Source organism: Petaurus breviceps, unplaced genomic scaffold (genome assembly GCF_028583685.1).
Source record: "Petaurus breviceps papuanus isolate PSGF00001 unplaced genomic scaffold, PetGlider_PUasm1.0 90702, whole genome shotgun sequence".
Classification (NCBI taxonomy): domain Eukaryota; kingdom Metazoa; phylum Chordata; class Mammalia; order Diprotodontia; family Petauridae; genus Petaurus; species Petaurus breviceps.
In genome coordinates, this window is record NW_027187317.1 from 8,368,874 (window position 1) to 8,386,565 (window position 17,692).

The 17,692-nt window shown below is 38.0% G+C and overlaps 1 long non-coding RNA gene across 8 annotated transcripts in view; it reads left to right on the forward strand.

The window, feature by feature from the left end:
- LOC138144653 (uncharacterized) overlaps positions 1–17,692 on the forward strand; it is a 27,037-nt gene continuing 9,345 nt past the window's right edge. Inside the window, exons 1-6 of one of the 8 annotated variants that reach the window (XR_011164000.1) lie at positions 14–260; positions 11,438–11,465; positions 12,240–12,395; positions 12,573–12,600; positions 12,782–12,877; positions 17,026–17,096. This is a non-coding gene — a long non-coding RNA (uncharacterized lncRNA). Of the gene's footprint in view, positions 261–10,408; positions 10,483–11,437; positions 11,466–12,239; positions 12,396–12,572; positions 12,601–12,781; positions 12,878–17,025; positions 17,097–17,692 lie in introns of all 8 variants that reach the window. The other 7 variants (XR_011163999.1, XR_011164003.1, XR_011163998.1 and 4 more) reach the window with 7 other exon arrangements.

Here is a 17,692-nt window from a genome sequence, read left to right on the forward strand (position 1 = left end):
AGGCTATATAAACCCTGATGTGTAGCTTTGTTTTGGGGCTCACTTTGAGAAGTGTTCTGTGATTTGATCTGAATTATGGGAAGCCGTTGTTGACAGTCCCCCGGCTTTGAAAAACCCAGATGTTGAAACCCAGATGTTAATTGGGTATGGATGTAATGGTTGGACAATTTGGAAATCTGTCTACTTGATCTGTTTCTGTCTTGATAATTCTGTCTGTATATTCTGAAGTTCGGGGTGCTGACCCTTTTCCCCTGAACAAGGTAAACGATGTATGTCTGACTGATTGAAGTGAGCTTGTTAACCCATTTTGAGTTGCTTTCCTTTGTCAGGGCAGATCCAGGAACCTGTGTTGGCGGCAAACCCTGAGGACGCTTGGGGTGCTTGCTACACTCCCCTGCCTAGATTGCTTTCATCTCTCCACTCTTTCTTCAGAGCTCATTTTAAGTATCCCCTCCTACATGAGACTTTTCCTGATCACCCCCAGCTGCAATGTCTCATTCCTACCCCCAAATTACCTTGCATTTACTTTGAATATGTTTTGTATTTACTTTATTCAAATGTACCAATCCCCACCCCACCCCTCAAGTGGAATATATAAGTTCCTTGAGGGTAGGATCTGTTTTGTTCTCACCCTTATCTACCAGGGAACAATGCAATGCCCTGTGTATAGTAGACCCTTAACAAATGTTTAGAGATGTTGATTGGGCAGATTGTCAGAATGGTTGTACCTGCAAATAATTCTACTCCATCAGGGTTGAGGTTACTCAAGGATATACAATGGGGAATCACCTAATAGCAAAGGGTTATTATTGAATAAGAAATGAATACTGTGTTGTGAAACAGCAGAGCATGGGTCTGAGGTTGCTGAGCTGAAAGATACAAGGCAATAGTCTTTCGTATAACTCAAGGAAACTGAAATGGTGTCTTAGGCAGGACTGGTTTCCCATGCTGCATGAATCTTCTCTGTGACTCTAGTTGGAATTTCACACACCAGGAGGTGCATTTGTGGCTTGTTCTGGTTGGGAAAATATCACCCAGGAAATAGTGCTGCTCACTTCTAGACAGGGTTGTAGAAGCTGTCAATATGAAAACTCAGGGCACCAATATTATTACCTTGGGGAACAAGATAGTGATAGAGTGTTGGCCGCTTAAGCTGCAAGCTGTTGATGGGATCCACTCCTCTTCCCCAAGGACAGTCACTTCATCATAGGTTTAAGGCACCTGACAGCTTCTCTTCTAATTCACTGCATATTCCTGTTTTACTCCCATACTGGTCTTAACAATTGGCTTTTCCTTTTCTCTCCCCTTCTTACTTGGTTTAAGACTATAGAAGAGTTAGTTTTCCATAGATGATTTCACTCAAAACCAGTTTCTTGGCATTAATAATTTGCTTGCTGCTTTCCTACCAAGAGGACTCTTTAGCAAATAGGATCTAGCAGACCTGTAGAAAAGGGAAACTGGATTTAATTTCAGTAATACATGAAGCTAAGTATGACTAAGGAAATGTACTGAATTCAAGGGGTTGGTTTGGGTACCCTGGTCAGTAAGGAAGGAAGACAATATAACACTGAGATTTTTGTTTAAATCACAGAATGCACAGGGTTCAAAAGACAGGCATTCTGATAACAATAAAAATGGAGTTTTAAACACTTCGTGACTACTTTTAAAGGAAAGAGGTTATCACTAGAAGCCAAGATGTATTTACTAAGAGCAAATGACAAAAATAATTTCATTTCATTTTTATGACTACATTCTGACTAGGATAAAACTACAGAGTTATTATATTTGATTGTAAAAAGACATTTAACAAAAATATGGCATGATATCCCTTTGGAAAAGATGGAAGAAATAAACTGGGTGACAGCATATTTGTTGGATTGATGATTGATTGAACTACCATTCAGAAGAAAATTTAAAATATTTAATAGTTAGCAACCTAGAAGAAAAGTTCAATCAGCATTCTTGGGTATCTGGCTACTCAACATTTTCATCAACTAATTGGCTAACAATATAGAAGACACACCAACCAAATCTACAAAATAGAGTGTGACTAATTCAGTGGATAATAGGATTAAATTTCAGAAAGATCACAACAATCTGAATTAATGTGCTAAAACATAAATTGAGATTAAACTAAACTGTTCATATCTTTAAGCTGATATTTCCACTAATAGGTATATACTCAGAGAAGTCAAAGATATAAAGGTTCCATATGTGTGTGTGTGTGTGTCAAAGTATTTGTAGTTGCAGTTTTTGTTTATTTGTTATAGCACTTTTTGTGGTGGTGGTGGGAAACTGGAAAAAAGTAGATGCCAGTAAAATTGTAAAACACTTTACAGATACCAGGTCTGATCAGTAGCGAGGATGCTAATATTTAGTCCCAGCTTTTGTGGCTGTAGGTTGGGAGAAAGCAAAAACCATTGTCTTGTATCTGACTCTTTTTCCACAGCTATTTGGTTTCTGGAACTCAAAAGGATGGTGAGGTGGGGGAGTGGGAAATGAATTCAATCATATTTCTTAAAATCATATTTTAGCTATCTGAGTAGTTTTATGACACATGTCTTTAAACAAACAAAATACAGCAGCAATCTCTATACCAGGCAGCTAGGTGTCACAAACCTGGATTTAGGAAGACCTGAGTTCAAATATGACCCCAGACTCTATTTGTATGACCCTGGGTAAGTCAGTTAACCTCTGTTTGTCTCAGTTTCCTCAACTGTAAAACAAGGGTGACAGTAATAGCACCTACCTCATAGAGTTGTTGTAAAGATCAAATAAGATAATACTTGAAAATTGCCTAGTACAATCTGGTACATCTGTTTAACAAATATGTATTCTTTCCCTCCCCTACTACTGATTAAGGGCAACAAAACTCAGGTCAGAGGTCATGGACAATGTTGTTATGGAACAATTAAAGTTAAAGCACATTGCCTTCTTTTCTGTTAACAATCAGGAAACAAAACAAGTGGAAAATGACAAGTAAAATCAGTCTCAATTCCACTTAGATGAGTTTGCTTGAGTGCTCACAGGTTATGCACTTTGTGGGGAAGGGCAAGCAGTTCAGGTTTTTGGTAGAAATTTTCTGTAGTATCACAGCAAGCAGTATCAATAAAATAGGAAAATGAGAAAAACAACTATCAACACTTGAGCCATCTGACCCATGGCCATTAGCTTAACAAGATTCATGAAGGTCTTGTTTTTATTAATGTAGTTATGTAACAAAACTGCCTTTATTATAGAGGATCTTAATTTTCAAGAGGTTTATTAATTAAGGCATCATCACTATATACTGCTAAAAATTTAGAGAATGGAAATCCTACTCCCCACCTTCTCCTTGATTTCTGAATTAATAATACATTGCAGGAAAAGACTGGCCATCTTCTAAATCCAATATAGAATGTCAGGTACTATCCAGTCCCTCTTCTTAGAGAATCTGACCCATTAAGAAGATGGAAGATATGTGGCTAGCAAATCCTGGGTCACTGTTAAAAGAATTTAAGGCCCAGGGGAAAGCTTGTTGATTACAGTAGAGTACAGACAGATCTTAATTTATATAAATTTGCATTATGGAAATTCAACTTTACTTAAAGAAAGTCTGGAAAAAAATCTGCAATCCAAAAAAACTTACAAAAATTACAAGTAGATAGTATACAATAAGACACGACAAGGCATGCAGTATAAATGGGAAGCTGAGAAACATCTATAAGCCAGTTTCCATATGTGTTCAATTATGATCCTCATAGCTTCACCATGGCTGTTGGCAAACATGTTCCTGAGGGGAAAAGCGAAATATCTCATAAGCATAAGCCAATAGACTGAGAAATGAAAATAATTAGAAAATATGAAAGAGAAAAATTGTCATCGATAGCATATGAACTTAGTCTTTTGGTGTTGAATGTGAACACTATAGTGAAGAATGCTGTCCAGATAAAGGAGCATGAAAAAAGCAGTGCTTTCATGAAGTCAACTTATCTGTCAAAACAAAGAGAAGATTATGTTCTAGAGATGGAGAAACTATTAACTGTGTGGATAGAAGACCAATATCAGAGGAATATTCCTTTAAGTTTGATGACAATTCAACCAGGGCTCAAATCTTTGAGGATTTAAAGGTAAAGTGCCCTGAAAGAACACAGGTATTTACAACAAGTTTGAATGATTTAAAAATCATGCAGGATGTCATAATGTGCAAGTGTTAGGAAAGTCTGCAAGTGCAGATATTGAAGCAGCAAATAAATTCCCAGAAGTCCTGCAAAAAATAGTAGATGAAGGTCCTACTTGCTAGAAAAAATTTTTAAAGTGGATGAAACCAGCCTGTTTTACCAAAGAATGCTGTCTCAGACAATCTCATTGAAGGAAAAAACTATGTCTAGGAATAAAGCTTTGAAAAATGGTTACTCTTCTACTTGAAGTGAATTCATTTGATACTTTCAAATTGAAACCTGTTCTTGTGCACCCACCACTCAGAAAAATCTTATGTATTGAAAAGAATCAGCAAAACAACACTTTTTGCTGTTGAGTGGTGGCTGAATCTTCATGGCCCCATTTGGGACTTTCTTGGCAGAGATACTGGAGTGATTTGCCATTTCTTTCTCCAGCTCATTTTACAGATGAGGAACTGAGGCAAAGAGGAGTGACTTGCCCAGGGTCACATAGCTAGTAAGTTTCTGAGGCTGGATTTGAACTCTCAAAGAGGAGTCTTCCTGACTCCAGGCTCTGCACTCTACTCACTGGGCCACCTAGCTGCCCAAGACAATACTACCTGGGCATTATTTCCACTAACCCTTAGGCATGGATTACCTTTATCATCTTTGAATAGAAAAGTTTTATAATAATGGAATTCCTTTCAAGATCTTACTTATTTTAGATAATGCCCCAGGTCACCCTTCCCATTTGAATAATTTTAATGAAAATGTAAAAGTGTTCTACCTTCCCCATAACACTAACTCATTATTAGAACCTAACCTTTAGATAAGGAAGTGATTGTGAAGGTGAATTCCCCCCCCACACACACACATACACATTTGTCCAGGTAATTGAAGCTTCGGTTGCAGATAAGGACCTGACATTGAGAAATTTCTGGAAGCCATTTAATATTTTCAATGCAGTTTGGAACATCACTAAGACAGGGGAAGATATAACAGAAACACATATGAAGAGAATTTGGGGAAAAGTATACCCACAGTTCATTTTAGATTTTCATAGATTTGACAAAGATAAAAAGCTTAAAGTGAGTAATAAAACTGTAAATTTAGCACAAGAATTCAAGCTAGAAGCAGATGAGAATGAAGTGGAGGAGTAGAGTGAGTTTCATGGAGAATTTTTGAGTGAGAATCTGATTGAACTGGTAGCTGCAAAGATTATGAAAAGAAAAGGAAGTTTCAGAATCTGAGGTCAAGCCAAAAAAAAAGATTCACAATGAAACCGTTGGTAGAAGCATTTTATCATTTGAGTCCATTTTTTTTTCTTGTATTGAAAAGATGGATCCAAAAACTTCAAGATTTTTAAAAGTTCAAAGACAAGTTGAGGATAATATTGCTTGCTATTGTCAAATATATTAGGACAAAAAAAGAGCCACTTTCCAAACATTTCTTAATTGTTTCCTTAAAAAAAAAAAGTTGTTCAGACAACTTTTTTGATAAAGACCAGTGGATTGGGATTGCAGTGGACTGGGAAGGAGCAACATACTCCAACCTATGCTAACTTTACTATACAGTATTGTGCATGCTTTATCATTTACTTTAACTTTCATTTCATAATTCTGTTTATTATTGTGGCATAGTGTTTAATATATCTGAATTTTAGCACATTTTATGACACATAAAGGTATCATTTTGTGTATGCCTTTGTTATATAGGCTAAGTAAAGTTGGTGGGTAGCGGCAAATTTGCATTAAGGAAAAAATCCTTTTATGTACAGGTCTGCAGAACAATCTACTTACATAAAGTGAGAACTATTTGTAAAAACAAATTCATTTCAGGCTAATTCTACCTAACCCCCCATGGCAGCTTCTCAGCCCTGAGTCTGCCACCTAGTTGAAGAACATAGCAGGCTAGACCCACAGCTCTATTTGTCAGAGGTAGCTAATAATCCCATCCTTTTCTTTATCCCTCTTCAGAATTTCAGGTGCAGCCTGAAAAATTGTAAAGAAAAATTATTAATGTTATTGATTGTCTGACTTTGAAGTAATATTGTATCCTTTAAGTCTCTACATAACTCCTAGTCTATTGTGTCATCATGAAACTGTTTTTTCAATGACTATTGCCAAAAGAACACAAATTTTGGAAAGCTTCAAGTATGTTGCCAGCAACACAGCATCTGCAGACTGAAAGTCAGGTTAGTTATATAGAGGTTCATCTTCAGAAATGATTTTTTCTTTGTTTCACAGTTCTCATTATGGCTTAAAGTTATAGGTATATGTATCATTAAAGGGATAGGTATATGTATCATTAAAATGTAAGGAAGGAAGATTTTGCTATCCTTTGTAGATTTGAGTTTCCCAGGAACCATAGCCATAATAATCTCTAGTTTCCAAGTGTTAGGTAATATTTCCCAGGCTTATAACTTGTAAATATCTCAGAATAAATATTGGAGGGGCAAGGAGAGGGGAAAACTGAGTATCACAAAATAATTTAGACTGATAATATTTTGACAAAAAGGAAATGACTGGCTACTAAATATGGGTTATATTTTAGAATCAATTATTTCATGGAGTCATACCTTTAACTATTTAGCACTAATATCCAAATTTATATTACATTAGAACAAAGGATAAGAAAGGGAAAAGATAGTGCATTCACTTGCTAAAGCTTCAACCTAATTGGTTTCATAAGCTATTGATACTAGAAACATCCTGGGCCATCTCCAGTTGTCCTGATGAATATCTGGCCACTGCACCCAGATGGCTCTGGAGGAGAAAGTGAGGTTGGTGACCTTTTACAACCCTCCCTCCCTCAAATAAAAGCCAACTGCAAGTCATGTCATCCTTTCCCTGATGTCATGGTCCTCTTTGAAAACAAAGGACAAACACCACAACAACAACTAGAAACAATGAAAATTCAACAAAAGTAATTGCAATAAAAACAGATAAAATAATAATTAATATGTATATAATACTTTAAGGTTACAAAAAGCACTTTTTTTAATAACTGTCCTCTAGAATTGGCAGTGGAAATTAAGGAGAGGGGTGGCTAGGTGGTACAGTGAGTAGAGCACTGGCCCTGGATACAGGAGGACCTAAGTCCAAATCCAGCCTCAGACACTTAACACACACACACACACACACACAAAACTAGCCATGTAACATTGGGCAAGTCACTTAGCCCCAATTGTCCTCTAAAAAGAAAAAAAAAAGAAATGCTGAGGAGTCCTCTATTTCATTAAATATCTAATTTTTTTTCCCCCAAAGATTTACCCTCAGTTTTTCTTCATAGATTATTTTTCATTGTAATTCTAATTCTAACACTAGCACTCCAATTTGCTTTGGAACTGAGACTAGGACCCCTGCTCTCTTGTAAGCAATCACAGCCACTCTTCTGTGCCCTAGAACTATAACCAGGACCTCTGCACCCTTTCAGCTGCAAGCACAAGTGTTCCCTTCCTCCCTGCAACTGGGGCACAAAACTATGTGTGGGCAATGCAACAAGGTCCTGGATCCAGTACCAGCAAAGGGTCCCCTCTAATTACTTTCTCACAAGTTGTCCAACTCCTTTACTGTCTATGGGATGAGAGCTTAGGAAGCTGCTGCCACTACCACAGTTGTCTGTATCTGCTGCTGGTGTTGTGTGGGAACTGTTGCCTCAACCTGCACTAAGCTCTGAGCCAACCACCACCTTGGCACAACATTCCTTTCCTGCCTGACCTTCTAAGTTGTCTTGGGCTGGAAAAATGTCTCACTCTGACCTTTTGTTGACTCCACCACTCCAGAAGTTGATTTGAGGCTTTATTTTAAAGTTGTTTTTAGGGGAATATTGGAAGAGTTCAAGAATGAGTTGCTGCCTATGCTCTGCCATCTTGGCTCTTCTCCCAATTCTCACCATTTCTTAGAGAAATTTAATGGATTTAAACCAATTGCCACAATGAAGAAGCCAAGAGAGTTATGAACATGCTTGAGCCAGCAAACACTCAATCTTCTTGCCAAGCAGTAAGACATAGGAGCCAAGAGTAAAATTGATTTAGAGTACAAGCTCATATTCACAAAATTATGGAGACAGGTCATGGAAAATTATATGGACAACATCACGTCACAAAAGAGTGAAAAGTACTTGAGGGAAAGCTTTAAAGAAGGTATGAGACCTAGCTAAGCCAGGTTATCCTGAGAATATTTCAAGAGGAAAATGGAAGAACCAAAAATGGACATGAAATTGAATTGAATTCATGTGGAAGAAATTCATGCTGAGGATAGCACCTTTTTAAAGGCACTCAGAGAATGATTTTCAAGATATTTCAAAGATGGGAAGATTAAAACAATGGAAGAGATTATAGATAAAACTATTTTTAAAAGGAATCTGAACAATCATAAGCAACTACCAACCTATAAATCTCCTTTCACATTTCTATAAATCTTTTACAAGACTGTTGTACATACTACTATTAGACATCTTAAACTTTATCTTAAAGGTAGCTCAAACTCAAAATGTGAAAAATAGAAATTGTCTTTCCTCCAAAAAAATCTCTCTTCCAAACTTCCCTATTTGTATTCTATGTATATAGTTATTTATATGTCTCCCTCATTAGAACATAGACTTCTTGAGGGCAGGGAAAATGTTTTTGGTCCAAAAAATCTATACAACAGTCATGGCCACTAAAGATACACTAGGTGTGGTCACCACGTATCAGTCCAGGTGGCAATCATTTCATCTCATGTTGATTTTCTTCAATGAATTCAGTGTAGATTTTGCTGGTAGCCGTGAAGGAGCTCTGAACATATAGTGCTTTGAAGAATTGTATCTTCAGTCCCTTATTCCTTAAGGTCCCATTCAGAAAGTGTCCTGAAACATTATACTTAAACTTTTTTCCTATAACAAAATTTTTAGTAATGTTAAATGTATACTGACAATATTAATATTAAGAATGACTTAGTATTTTGTTTTTATATTTTAAAATTCCAGGAATGGGAAGAAATACCATGTTTTATTGGCAGATCAAATTCAGCAACTTCTCAAGGATCCCTGCCTGCTCAAATTGCAAAGGCCCACAATGTCAGGATAGTCTGTGGAGTGGGTTACTCTGTCTTCATGGAGATGGGCCATTAATAGGCCATTAATCCTCCTGGTCTGAATTAAGAAGTAATGTAATACAGTCCTGGTGAAAAGGGGCAGAGCTAGGCGTAGAATCCCAGAAAGCCATTGACGAACAATTCATCCCCAGGGCTTGCAGTCAGAGTGCTTCTAATGGGGCTCATGGCCAAAGTCCTGACATGCTACATGCTTAGCTCCACTGGTTAGAACCCCAGGCCCATCTCTGAGTCAGCTGTTTCTTAAGAATGTACCTATAATCAAAAGAGTTAGAATGTCGATATATTAAATATATATATGAATGCAGACATGTTAGAATGTAGATATATTAAAAACAAAACATATAAAAACAAGACAAACCATTTTCACCAGAGATGTTAGCTCAGGAGAGCATATGTGCTAAGCCTAACTCCCTAGTGGAAAACACAACACTAGCAAAAGTCACATATACTCGTGGAATCCAAATACACTTCCATTTATTTAGGGTAATAATCAATGCAAAAGTCATTTCTGAGAGCATCAGATATCAGTTCACTTATAAAACAGGTTGACTTTAACAGGAGAAACCACAAAATTTTATCGTTACAATCAGCAGGTTCTAAAGTCCTTCATTTACTTGTTTGTCCTTGCTATTATCTGCTTGCTTGTGGCTGGTCCACTTTTTGGGCCTAGTGAAGTCTTCTCCTGGAGCTAGACTTATAATCCAGCCCTGGGCCATTTCAGTGCAATATACCTGAGAGAGAAGCAAATCACTCTTGTATGGGAAATTAGAGGAACATACTCCACCAGGCAGCATGCGAGACCTTGCACATGCTTTTTTAAGGTCTAGAGAGAGGAAAAAATGGAGAGAAATAGGAAGAACAAGAGGGAGCTACTAGCTATCAACTTGTTTACAACCTCCATAGACTCAAATATCAAATAAACTAAAGGCCATGACACCTATTTTTCTAAACAATGAGAACTTGGATGATATTCAGAATCCTTTCAAACAAGATGTACACAGAAAGATCATGTCAGTGACTGTTGGGGAAGGGAGGCTAAGGAGGAGAATTTTATTGATTATCCTACTGTCAGGCAAATTGAACACTCAGTCCCTTCAACTGGCAGTACAAGTCCTTAGCACTTTTCATTTCTGACAGGCACAATCTGTTTGAGCTCATTCTTTTTTGTTCTAGTTTCTGCCTTTCATCATCCCTGGAAGAGATTGATGGCCTGGGAGAGAAAAGATTGTCATGCCTTGGCCCCAGAGGTATCATGGAAACATAGACCATTAGAACTAGAAGCATTTTAGAGTTGAAGCTGGTTCAGCCACTTTACTCCTTCATTTTATAGATGAAAAAAAAGAAAAAAAAACAAAACTAAGACTCAGAGATAAAGATGTCCTCGAGGTCAAAAAGAGAAGCCAGCTTCTTGGCTCCCAGCTCAATGTTCTTTCCACTACACAATGAGATTGCAATCCCCAGGTTTCACTTGAGTTCAACATAAAACCCTTTTCCCTGTTCCAGTATCCCAGTTGATCAGTCTCAGCAGCAGACTGTTGCTTGACCAAGTTCCTTCCATAGGTTAAAAACCACAGAGGATAACCAAAGAAGACCCAAGTTTATTTCAATGCAATGAGTTTTAACTGAGTACCTCTTAGTATTTCAGACACTCCACAAATAGTCCAGGTGGAGTGTGTCCTATTAAACCCTTTGTCTTCATCCACAGGACATGAGAAAACTCTGTTCCCTTTCTCGAAAGGCCCTGGAAGTTGTTCAGTTACTCCTCAACAACTGAACTTTCTCCAAATGACCTCTTTTCACAGTCCTTTTGTGAGAAACTATTGCATTCTTGTCATCACAAGTCACACTGAAAGGACTCTCATAAATAAAGCCTGTTGGTGCTTTAGAATTTTACTTGGTGATATTTCACCTGTCACAGTTGCATTAGGGTCATCTATTTGCTTGCTGAATCAGCTTGGTGGTGCAAGGTGTATTGGAGATAAAAAAAATATACTATAACAAAATGGAAGCAAAGATCAAAAACAGAAATTTCTTGTAGACAGTCTGTATGTCTCTTCATTCTAAGGACTGGACTAAGTGGTTTATCATGTTTGGCTCCAGAATGTTTAGAGTAAGTGGATGTCCTGTTTAGTCAGAACTTGTATAAATCCACTTACTCTACTTACAAAACAACTCACATTAATTTTTTTATTTTTTTTTCAGAGTGTTTTCCTCATGTGGACCCTATAAGGTAGGCAATATTATAGGTCTAATATACTTGCCCATATTCACACAGCTATTAGGACTCAAACCCAGATGTTCTGACTTTAAGACTAGTACATCAAAAAAAAAAAAAGGTCAGAGTCAGCTTTGGCTATCTCTTTGTTTCATCTGATAGCTTTTTTTCTGTAATGCAGAATCAAATAAGGAAGATGGATCCTCTGATTCTCATTTCAGCCATATTCCTAGAAAAGGGCATGGCTTAGCTGCTATAGAAGAACTTTCTCCCTGACTAATGATGTCAGATAGCTAGGTGGTACAGTGGATAAAGTGCTGTGCCTGAAGTCAGGAAGACTTATTTTCTGCATTCAAATTCAGCTGCTGACGCTTACTAGTTGTGTGACCCTGGGCAAGCCACTTAACTCTGTTTGCCTCAGTTTCTTCATCTGTAAAATGAGCCTGGAGAAGGAAATGGCAAATCAATTCAGTATCTTTGCCAAGAAAACCCCAAATGAGGTCACAAAGAGTCAGACACAACTGAAATGACGAAACAACAACAAAGTCTTGGTCTCACTGAATTTAAGTGATTAACAAATAAAATATAATATCTATGGATAAAATATAATGGAGCAGGCTTTAGTTACCTTTTCTTATTTGAAGTAGTTTTGTACAGGGGAAAGAGTGCTGGATTTGGAGCCATAGGCCTGGGGTGCAAATCCCAGTTCTGCTCCTTCATACCTCTGTGCCTTCGTTGGGAAAGTAATTTCACTTCTCTGCATTTCATTTCTTCTTCTGTAAAATGAAGAAGTCGTATTAGCCCACCTTGAGAATCACTTCCAGCCGTATGATCCTGTGAGGTGTTACAGTTTATAGTGGGGATCTGGTGCTTGGGCAGATCCCATCATCTTGCTTGGCTGATCCAACTAATCCACATGGAGGACACGAGAGATCTTGCTCTCAGGTGAGTTGTGATGACCAAAAAGGGAGAGATTGTGGAGATTTCATAGACACTGTGACTGGCTCCAGCTGGCTATCATGTGATTGGGAAGAGCCTTTTTCAATTGGATATGTAGCCATTGGATGAAGCCACTTACTCTTTTTACATAAGACACAAATTAATTTTTAATATTTTTTTCAGAGTGTTTTCCTTATGTGAACCGTGTAAGGTAAGCAATGTTATAGGGAAAATACACTTGCCCATGTTCACATAGTTATTAAGAGACTGAAATAGGATTCAAACCCAGATGTTATGATTTCAATACTAAGACATCAAAAAAAAAAAAAAGGTCAGTCAGGTTTGGCTATCTCTTTGTTTCATCTGATATTTTTTTTTCCTCCCCAAACCAGTGAGAATGCCTATAGTAAAGGGGAAGGCTTTAGAAGATATATGACCCTGAGAAACAATCTCAGTCCGTGACTTTTTATTTATAATTTCCATCCCAGGTGAGTGGAGTCTCTAAACCTGACATTTTCAAAGTTCACAAGAGCAAATCACAGGAATCTGGGAATTGGAATTCAGGTCAGGTTTTGCAGCCAGGGCAGCATCAACACTCTGAGGAACACAGAGACATCTTCAGGACTCCAGTCCATTGGAAGGAGTAGTGGAACTCATGAAGAATCTGGGCATAGACTCAGTGATACCAATATCATGCATGAACTGACCTAAGTATGAGCCTAATCTGTCACCCTCCCCCCCCCCACCACACACACACAATGGGGTGATGATAGAGAAATGTCAAACACTGCCCACTAGCAACACTCTCTAGAGTGCCCTAAGACCAGATTAAAATGTAATTGGGAAATGTTTAATAAAAAATATAATAAAACAGACAAATTTACGTTTTAAAACTAAATCAGCATGACCCACAGGTATCCTTATGGATGATTTAGTGGACTCTTTCTAGCTGAATTTGACATTACTGCTGTAGGGGTTATGCACGTTTATGCTCCTGAGGTGTCCAGGGAAATTTTTGTATGTCTTTTTTTAATATATATTTGAGGTAAACATCCCTTTGTAAAAGCTAATTAATGTTAAGTGGTTAAGTGGAACTGGGGCTGCCAGTTACATGTAGGGGTGTTCTGGAACCAGCTTGAACCTGCTTGCATGATAAATTTTCAGTGAGCTTTCACCTCAGAAATCAGCAAATGCTTCAAATCAGTACTTGATTTATTGTTTTGTTTCTTACCTAGTCTTAAGAAAGTGATGGAGAAAATGTTAATAATACCCATTAAACAAATTGTGTGTACATCCTGCTCCCCCTCACCCCAACCCCATCGGATTGTTAAAAATATATTCACACATTACTGGCAACGCCCACTAACATGGTGGGGGGGCACAGCTGGTGGAAACTTTGGTCTATGGCATTAAAGAATGGATTCTCTAAAACCTCAGTTCCCACCACACCCCTTCCTTAATCAGGGCCCTAAGGTTCAGATGTACCAGGTGAGACTCTGGGAAAGACTGTCAGAACTCACATTACAAGATAATCTGGATTCCTTCATTATAAACCTGTGACTGTATTTAAAATTAATGGTTGACTCCTTGATTCATGCAATTTTTGCCTAGCATCATCATTTGAAAATCTTACAATCCCTTACTCCAAATTCAGTCCTACAAAAATCCTATGAATTTTTAATGTAATATTTGAAATAACTTTCCTTTAGGATCTTGGGGGTATGCATTTCTTTTCTCTCAGCAGGGCATGAAGATAAGATAAAATAGAATACATTTAGCTGCAAAGGTACCTGAAAGTACTTTGTATCATAAGCAAGGAGCTACAAAGAATCAAGGAAGGATTATTACACAGATAACTTCTCAAAAGATCATAAGAAAGAGGAAAATGCTTCCTTCGCCTTCTTTTTCAGTGTTCTAGAGGAAAAGAGGCAATTACTATTTGTTTTCTGTTTTTGCAATGAGGTACGATAAATATGATTTGTTTGTAATCTGAGTTTTTTAAACTGAAAATAGAGTTGAAATTCTGTGACAATCTAAGACTAGAAGATCTTGAGAGGTTTTTTGTTTTGTTTTGTTTTGTTTTTATTAAGGCCAAGAAAAGACAGGCAGTCTGTGGCTATGAACTAGAATTAAGTTGTTTGGCATTGATGTAGGTGTGTACATAATAGAGGTTTTTACCACATAATTCTCACTTGGTTATACTGTTCAGACTTGTTCTGTTTCAACCCAGAGGGCAGAATCTGGAGCAAGGGGTAGTAGTTATAAAAATGCTAAATTAGGCGTAATGTCAGGAAAAAATTAGTAACACTTAGAGATGTTCAAATGAGCTGTGACTTTCTGGCCATCTCCTCACCGTGTGGCCTGTTCTTTGGCAGTCATCCCTTATAACCTCCCACACTCATCCCTTATTACCTCCCAAAATGCAATTGTAGACTCTGGCCCTGAGTGTTCCAGCTCAGAAAGGTGACTTTTCACCCTATCTTGTTCAGAATCAGGCCTCCACCCCACTTCTAGGCCATCTCTACACCATAATTCCATATGCATTTCTAGCCTTCCTTTATGTTTTGTATCTCCCTGAGAGAATGCACTCTCCTTGAGGGCAGGGATGTCTTGCTTGCCTATGTATTCTCAACACTTAAGAGTGCTTGGAATACAGTAAGTTCTTAATAAATGCTCTGTTTGTCTATATAGCTATCTGTTTTAAGAGCTAGTGGATTTCTCCTCATTGAAAGTCTCCAAACAGGGACTGGGTGGTGATTTATATATGTCACAAATTGTAAAAGTGGAGATTCCTTTTTTGCCTAAGTTAAAATAGGCTGCTGAAGTCCTTACCAACTGAGTTGATGAGGTCAGTGAGAAAGTGTGTAAATGAAGAAAAAAGGGCAGAATTTTGTGGGCCATCCATGATTAAAGAGCAAGAAATAATTGAAAATAATCAGGGGACAGCTAGGTGGCACAATGAATAGAGCACTGGCCCTGGAGTCAGGGGAACCTGAGTTCAAACCAGCCTCAGACACATGACACACTAGCTGTGTGACCTTGGGCAAGTCATTTAACCCCAATTGCCCTGCCTCCCCCCTTCCAAAAAGAAAAAAAAATAATCAGTGGAACCTGAGGAATGATGAAAAATAGATTAGTTAGTAGTGTCATGGAAGCCAAGAAAGGAGCAAAATGCTTTCCTAAGATCTAAGGAGGGGGGAGGGGAGAAACTATGAGCACAGTGTTACCCCTATCTACTAATTTAGAGACTCTGTAGATAAAGGAAATAAAATATAATCATCCCTGTAGGTAACTGAGAAAGAGGGATTTGAGGTAGTTGAGGAGCTCAGAGTATTCAAAGAGATATAAGTGTATGTATTGAAGGCCTTAAGTATGAAAGTGTTGGTTGGATGGGGAAGAAAGACTATGAAACAGGTACTGAATTCCTTGAGAAGGGAAGAATAATATGGGCAGGCTATTAAAAGACTGCCTCAAAATCTATGGCAGATTTAGGCAATTTCTAGAGAGCAGATAGGCTGGATTGTTGATGGACATCATTTTGAAGGATGAAGGAAAGTTCAGGTATATGCAAAAATGCTATTCATATTCATAGAAGCCTTTTTTAAGAAGAAAAATAGAATGTTACAGAAATCACAATTTAAATATTTAGAACAGTGTCTGAGTCAGTTCCTTTTAATATCTCATAACATGAATACTATGTTGATAATACAGAATCCTATCCTTCTTACTTTAAATAAGCCTTACATTCTTAACTCATAACACATTGAATCCTAACCCAAGAAAGAAAGGAAATCACATCCTCCAAAGATTACTTAGTCATTTTTCTTTTGTAAATGGAAAACTTCCATCTAAGACCAAGGAAGTAATTCCGTAGATTCTTACAGTGGGATGGGACTTTAGAAGTCCAAACTTTATCTACAGCATAACTATCCATTATAGCAAGAACTATTAACTTAGGTACCATATCATGGATCTGCAGTTAGATATCAAAAGGTCTATGAACTTTGATAGGAAAAATTACATCTTTATTTTCCCTAGCCTTTGGTTTCTTTTGTAGTTTTCTACATTTTTATTTTATGCATTATTCTGAGAAGGGGTCCATTGTCTTCACAAGAGTGCCAAAGGGGCCCATGACACACAAAAAGATTAAGAACTTCTGTTCTACAGTGAAAGTGGCATGCAATTTCTGCTTTGAACACTCCTGTGGTTTCTTTTTTTTTTTTTTTTTTGCTTTTTGGAGGGGGGAAGACAGGGCAATTGGGGTTAAGTGACTTGCCCAAAGTCACACAACTAGTAAGTGTTGAGTGTCTGAGGCTGGATTTGAACTCAGGTCCTTCTGACTCCAGGGCTGGTGCTCTATTCACTGTGCCACCTACCGTGTTTCCCCAATAAGAAGACGTATCCCGAAAATAAGCCCTCCCCTTATTGTGTAAGATTCCTTTAAAGTAAGCCCTCCCCAGAAAATAAGCCCTATTGAGATTGCTACTGTAGTGAAGGTGATCCCCTGCGCTACGTGCTATATTACGGTACCCTCTGTATGCACCATCTCCCCCCACCCGGGTGAAATGCACGCCGCGCTCCGAGCTGCATCCAATCAGAGCTGCAGCAGTGAGCGCGTCATCCTGTTCTTCCCCAGTGATTTACTTGCTGGCGCCATTGAGAGCAGTGCCGCGGAGGAGAGCTGAGGCAGGACAACATAAAAACCCGGTATGTAAGCGGGAGTGAGGGGGCATGATGGAGGATAAAAAGGGCATGATGGAGGAAAAAAGAAGAACTCAGGGGGCATGATGGAGTGAAAAGAAGGACTGATGGTCATAATTTTATTATTCTGTCTGTTTTGACCCCCAGACATGAGTACACAAAGGAAGAGCTATACTGTTGACTATAAGAAAGCAATTGTAGAGGAGTCACATGTCATTGCTGTCAATGTTCATTAAAATAAGCCCTCCCCTGAAAATAAGCCCTCTGGTGTTTTTCTGTCCAAAAAAATTAATAAGACAGTGTCTTATTATCGGGGAAACATGGGTAGCTGCCCCAACTCCTGTGGTTTCTTTTTCTTTTTTAATTAATTTGTTTGTTTCCTTTTAGTTTACAGGATTCAATTCCACAATTGCTTGAGTTTCACATTTTGTCTCCCTCCCTCCCCACCCTCCCCCATGGCGGCTTATAGTCAAGCATAGGATCTGTAAATACTTTCCACATTATATATTAGTCAGGTTATAAAGACGGACTGTATCAGATGCAATGAAAAATGGCAAAGAGGACATGAAACCAAACAAGAAAAGGAAAAAGATCAGGTATTT